Source organism: Varroa jacobsoni, unplaced genomic scaffold (assembly GCF_002532875.2).
Source record: "Varroa jacobsoni isolate VJ856 unplaced genomic scaffold, vjacob_1.0 scaffold_25, whole genome shotgun sequence".
NCBI lineage: Eukaryota > Metazoa > Arthropoda > Arachnida > Mesostigmata > Varroidae > Varroa > Varroa jacobsoni.
This window is the reverse complement of record NW_019212927.1, coordinates 358,603-365,162: the sequence shown is the minus strand read 5'-3', so window position 1 is coordinate 365,162 and position 6,560 is coordinate 358,603. Positions and strand designations below refer to the sequence as shown.

General features: G+C 36.7%; 1 long non-coding RNA gene across 5 annotated transcripts; it reads right to left on the bottom strand.

The window, feature by feature from the left end:
- Positions 1 to 116: 116 nt before the first annotated feature.
- LOC111258779 (uncharacterized) lies at positions 117 to 6,452 on the bottom strand. 5 transcript variants are annotated; one of them, XR_015310359.1, is made up of 4 exons: positions 4,965 to 6,452; positions 3,256 to 3,351; positions 2,929 to 3,128; positions 117 to 326 (listed from the first exon to the last, which is right to left on the bottom strand). It is a non-coding gene; the product is annotated as an uncharacterized LOC111258779 (long non-coding RNA). The 5 variants fall into 5 exon arrangements; XR_015310361.1 differs by lacking the exon at positions 3,256 to 3,351 and having other exon boundaries at positions 4,965 to 5,090; positions 5,290 to 6,452; XR_015310364.1 differs by lacking the exon at positions 3,256 to 3,351 and having other exon boundaries at positions 4,965 to 5,683; positions 5,828 to 6,452.
- Positions 6,453 to 6,560: the final 108 nt, after the last annotated feature.

Sequence of the window (6,560 nt, the reverse complement as noted above, 5' to 3'; positions counted from 1 at the left end):
TGTGTACAAGATATTAGGCGCTCCTTTTGTAATGAGTCAATTATTAGCATATAAATATATAAACACACGTTTACATATATATAAGCTCCAAGCGAGTGGTTGTGAAGCGCGCCAGCAACAAAGATAAACCAGTCCGCTTTATTTTGATAGCAGTGATGGCGATGCGGACATGTTGGTGATCCGATCTGTTTTCTGCATCGGTTATTGGACGACGTCGTTGATATTTGGTGAAACCTTGCCGATAAGGTGGATCGAAGATCGAAGGGGTCCCAGGTGAGAATCGCAAATCTTCGAGCGGTTAACTAAAATTAGAAGTGTAGTAATACCTGCAAGAGACATGCCAGTTGTGGTTTGACTCGCGTACAGGAAAAGCGACTACACAAAATGGTTTCAAGAATAAACCATTTTAAACGACCGTTTTCCGCCAGAGGAAAGCGCCTAAGTTACTTTTTGATAGCTATAGTAAAAATAGAAAGACGTTCCAAAGATTTGCGTATGTTAAAGGAAAACTGCTAGATGAGGTGGAGATAAAGCTCGAATCTAATTTACTTCTGGGTAAAGTCCCAAGAACCGTAACACTGGACAGTTTTGCTAACCTTGTGGCAGCAGCAAAGATAAATTTCTACGCCGAGAGTTAGTTCGAGACCATACGTCGAAAAAGTCCGACATCCGCTTTCGGGTTCCGAAAGAGGGCTTATCGATAAGCAGAGCCCGCATACTGCAGTTATTAAGGTACGTCAAATTAAAGCGACAGGATTTAGTTGTGCCGGCATGGTGAGTTTCGAAGACCGTACTCTGCCCTTATACCTCCGATGAAAAGACCAAACTATTTAATTTTATTTCAAAGGGCATCAACTAGTTAATCATCGGTGGAAAAATAGATAATAGGTTCACTATCAATGATGGGACATTTTGTCGAATCAGTTCAAGAAGATAGTGACCAGTTTTTTCTCCTACTAATAACACCTACTCATGGTTATACGGATCTACCTTAAGATGGGTCCATACAGCATTTTCGAAACAAACAACTTCGGGAAGATCTCTGAACACTTAAAGACTTTAAGGATATCTCAGAAAACTTCTTATATTCTAGACGAACCAGACGTCAACAAGTACAGGGCTACTTTCCGAAATACTCTAAGATACGCAGCTGGCGAAATTGAACCTCTTCGCAACAGTATATTCAATGATGTATGCAGGAGTGCTTTCCAGATCCAGATGGGTACTAGCCGATTAGGTGTAATTTACCCAGAAATGTGTCTCCTTCTCATTATTTTACGAATACAATGTGAGGAGGTCTAGCGGGCTGAATACAAGAAGCTCCCCTTTTGCTTGAGGTGAAGCAACAGCAGGGTAGCAACTAGCCTTTTCAGGATTTTGAAAAATGCGTGTCACAACGGATTTATATCAAAGAGCTACCTCGCCTAGAGTATTCACGGATGTCTCTTTTTTCGCGTTTGGTTTGATCTTCTTCACGTTGAGGCCGGCGTGCCGTGTTACTATTTACATTAATTTTCGAAATAAGTTAAACAAAATTGGTAATGGTGTCGCGTTTCAGCTTCTCGATTAGTTCGTATGACATATACGCATCACGTCTGAGTTCGACCTGATAAATATAAAAAAGCCTTTTTACTACAATATTCTCAATAAACCATATATATATATATATTATTATATGTCTACTTCAGTATTGTAACAGTGTTATTTCTATGGTAGGTACTCTCCCTAACTAGTTTCCGTTCTTTATGAATCGGAAAAGTTGCTATATTGTCTTGCCTCTTTGGCTAGTCCGACAGATGTATTTTATGTACAATCCAAGACTCAAAAACGCCTTTAACAAGAATCTCTTCGAATTCTGTATTTGTTGCTTCCGCCGATACTCTGTGCTAAAACTCCTGCACCGGCAACGTAAGGTCATAGTGTGTAAACACTAATTTCGATGTCAAAATCTTCTTGATCCTTTTAAATTAGCCTCGAATCGAGTGTTTTCCTTTTACCTAATCGTACTTAGAATCTCACACGCATTACAACATGAAACCTTTATTGAAATAACCTGGATATGAGCGCTGCATACAAACGATACCTGCTGTTTTTTTAGTAACTTGGTATTCGCCTATCATCAATGATAAAACATTAAGTTTATCCGGCCAATTACAAGAATTTAAAAAAGCTTAATTTTGAAACCATACTAAGCGATCTGGCTAAATACTTTACTCAAGTAGCCAGTATGCTCTGGAATTTTTCTATCGTAGACAATGATATCAGCAAACTCCTTTCATCCCACGATCCCCGCCAGCGTTAGGTCCATCGTTTCAAATACCTCTGCCTAATACTTGACACTGAAAGGTAAACAATTTTACCGAAACGATTCCCTTGGTTGCTAATCATACTGAAACCTTACTTCATTAGTTTTAGGCCTCCAAAAGTGTTGCCTGATTAAAATACTAAGCTGGAAAAGAGGTTCCGCCTTTAAAACTTGATTTTTTCACTTCTCCTCGTCTGTTGTTTACCCCTGATGTACGATTTCAGAGCACCCTTCCTACTGTATCAGTGTGCTATAGTATTATGTATGAATGCAATTTTAACTCGAAATAAGTTTGAACTAGACATTCCAGATAGAAAAAGTGCATTTTCGAGTGCATGAATCTCGCCGAGACTGAAATGCTACCGAAACAGCTTGGGACATTTGTCCTCTATATAATAACGATGCTATCACTAAAAGGACCATTTAATAGCTGTACCATATTTTGAAAACGGTATCCGGAACCTAGAAGATGTCCTCCTATTCTTTGACAAATAGCAGAGAGTCGCGAACCATGACAGGGGGTACATAACGTAATTACTTTTGTCACAGGAATAAAAATATGATGTCCTCTATGTAGTAGAAGACAATGAGAGAGCTTTTTCCAACCATACCTTACAACATACCTTGATTTACCTTGGTAAAGCTATCTGATTTGCGGGATTCAACTTTAATCGAACGACTGAGCTGCGACGCAACGGTCGAAGGTAGCTGACTTCAATCTGATAGCTTCTTGAAGATGTTTGAGTTTTTGAGTTTTCTTTAATTCCATAATTTCCAAATAGTATGATTGGAACTCTTTCTTCAGTTCAGAAAGAATCACGTTCTATAAAAAAAAAAAAGTAAATGTATTTAGTCTACTCGGGACTTTTCTTGTACAAGGATTCTTAACATATTCAATCCTCATTTCCATGAGTTTAAGTTAGATAACGGTTCGTTGTGTAATTAGGTACCTGGATATAAACAATCTATATTTTTTAATATCTTGCAATTCACGGAATTCAGCTAGTCTTCCAAAGTGATGAGCGACCGCGTTAACATTGAACCACCTACGAGCGTAAACTTAGTTAGTATTTCATGTTGTTTTAAACTTTCACATTTCATTACCTATATAGATACACACCTATTCTACCATACTTCTGTTTTTGTCCCACGAACTAACTAGGTATATTCTGCTAACTACCTGCGCCGACGTGCTTTGAGTTCGGCAATGAACCTAATGTCCTGGTCAGTAACAATTTGCACATGGGCGTAGAGAGAAGGCCAAAAAGCGCGAATATTTTGGTTAACATGCGGTCATTAATGTAATGAAAGACTTCTGCTTAACGAAAGATGGATAAATTTTGTATATTTGATAATACTTTTTTTTTACAGAACTCTTCAGCTATTTGTATATCATATGTAACCATTTACTTGCAGCGTTTGTTTGCTACACGTGTTGCTTTCCGAAGAGACCGTTGTCGACCATTCTTCACAACTTCTAGCCTTTTCCGGATTTATATAATAATACCGGTTTTCTACATTTTACTTGATTATTAGCTAATAACATTGATTCAATCTTTTAAGCTAAGCAGCATGCGCTTACAATGGTTGCACAAATAATTACGCAAGTTTTTCATTTAAAGGCGCCAACATTAAAGTGCGCAAAACAGGATAACTCTTCTTACCACTAGATTTTTCGTACTCTTTAAGATTTAGACGTTTCGAAGACTCCTCTTTCATTATGTAAAGCTTCTTTCATATTTATTCAATCTAATCATGTTTTTCTTGTTGATTTTAGTTTGCAAATTTTACTTAAGCACTCACCATATGCGATTCGACATTACAATGGTTTCCTTAATCAATTTGAAGTTTATCGCATATTTTTAGATATTCTATGTGTACCTCTTTTATTAATTTAATGTAATTATAACCCATACCACTGCCACTAATTGTAACCCGAAATCTTTGTAACAACACAACACAAAACCTCCAGTCCTCATCACTCTTTATGGTTTTTGCCCTCCAAACTATACATCTATTCGCGTTTAACAACGGAGCTACATTACTTCAGTTCATTACTTGCTATAATTTTGCAGTCCATCTTACCCTTTTGCACAGCAATTTATTACTACTCTTCTCTACTATCTTGTTCTCTCTCATCTAGCCTGCGCGATTCGTGTAAAGAAACGCCGCAGTTTAATAATCCTTACTGAATAATATCTTGTTTCTAGCAGGGTACTAGTTGGATGATCTGATAAAACAATATTTTCCTGTAAAGCAAGCGGTTGTATGGATTTTATCTCTCTGCCGGTCAACTAGACACCAAACTGCATGACCAAATATGAATATAGCCGCCTCTTCGCTGTGCCATATATGTTTGCGCAATAGAGGTGCTTTCACTCTCGCTGCTAACCGAGCGTAAGCTTATTATGAGCAGAGGTTGATTGTGATTTAAATTATTAATGCTGATAACGCTTTCTTCGACGATATCAATTAAATATGACCTATCGTACATACAAGCGATACATCAGAACGAATGGAGTGATTGAGCGGCGTTGTTGCTTCATGGTATATTGGCATACATTGGTATGTGCGCACCTATAAAAATATAAGAATTGCTAACTGCTAGGTAATCGGATTTAATCATCTTGGATTAAGAAAAACCAGCGATCCAACCTACCTATCTGCGCTTACTGTTGTTATGTAGTACTAGTCGGCTAGCTACGTACTAGTTATCACGCTCGCCGGCATGTCTTGTGTCCAACATGATGTTTGCTTCTTATTTCAAGAATTCTTTTTGTAAAGTCTGTAACATATGCAATATTTGAATATTATATATTTGAAGTTTTGTACTCTTTACATTTATGTTTTTGTCTTTTTTTTCTGCTGATCTTTTGTATCGACTTGCGGAAGTATTTTTTACCGGCTCATTACTCTTAATGATGACATATAACAAACGCGCCTGAAGAAGGAGCGAATCGATAAAACTGCAACCTTTTACTTACACCTTATTGGGTTGTCATTATGTATACGAGCCACTGCTTTTTGATACGCCGCCCATCGTATGTGTATAGAATGCTGCCTATACAAATGAATGAATTTTGTGACTGCAAGTAGTGATTATTTTGGAACTATATATATATCGAAGTTAGTAAATTTCGATCGGTTTGGTGATCTCGTCTACAATATTAGTCTGATACGATCGCTTGACGATCTATTGCAGAGCTTATAACAGTTAGTTGTTCATGGACAACAAGCGGCCACAATGAACTCGCTTTTCATATAAGTTACTTATCTTTCCTTACCATTGAAATTTTCTCTTTTACGTCCACTATCTATTCACGTCCATATAATAATCACGAGTACCGTTTCGGTTTAGTTTTCACAGATTTTGGTTTCCTGAAATTGTAGACACTACCGCGTGCCTTATTAACTTTCTTTTTTCAAAAAAAAAATAATAACTATTTCCTTGCTTTGAGAATTTCATCGGTTCTGTTACACGAGCTTTAATATTCATTGATCGTACTAACTTATGCGTGTTACCTATTAAATGACGATTTAAACTGCATATAATGTATAGACACTGAACACTTTAGAACTCTATCACAGGTTTTTTTCTAATATGACAAACAACACCACTTTATATCGAAAGTTCATCTGCCTCATTAATTTCTAGTTGGTAGCAAAAAGTACGTATTGTTATTATTATAAACACATTATTACGGTATATTAAAATGATAATGTTTCACTTTTGATCATTATTGCAACAAAAAACAACCATAACTAGAAATCACTATAGCATAATAGATAATAAATATCAGTAATTTTTGAAGTTTTAAAAATGGCCTTAAGGCTTTCAACAAGCTTCTCAGTTTGAGTATTTTTAAATTCCAAGATGGTCATATCAAAAAAGAAATTCCTGTGAACAGCTTATAAGCAAGAAAAGTGGCTCTGTCTAGGTTTTTGCAAGAGGGAAGCATCTCTGTGCTGTCGGGCGTTTAATATCTAAAGATTCCGATCTGAAGGTATCATTTATTTAATCGTAACGGAATGCTCTTTTGATTAATTGTACAACTAACCATTTAAAACTACACTACATGTTAAGTTAGTGGAGGTATGTGAAGCTGCAAAGCAAGACTTGGTTTTTTAAGTAATTATACGTATATAGAATACAAACGCGTTTTAAATTAACGAACAACCGCCCGGGTCTGTCATAGCAGGACAAGCAAAATCATTCTTTTCATCACCTTGTAACTTGTCATCATTTTAGCCTGCT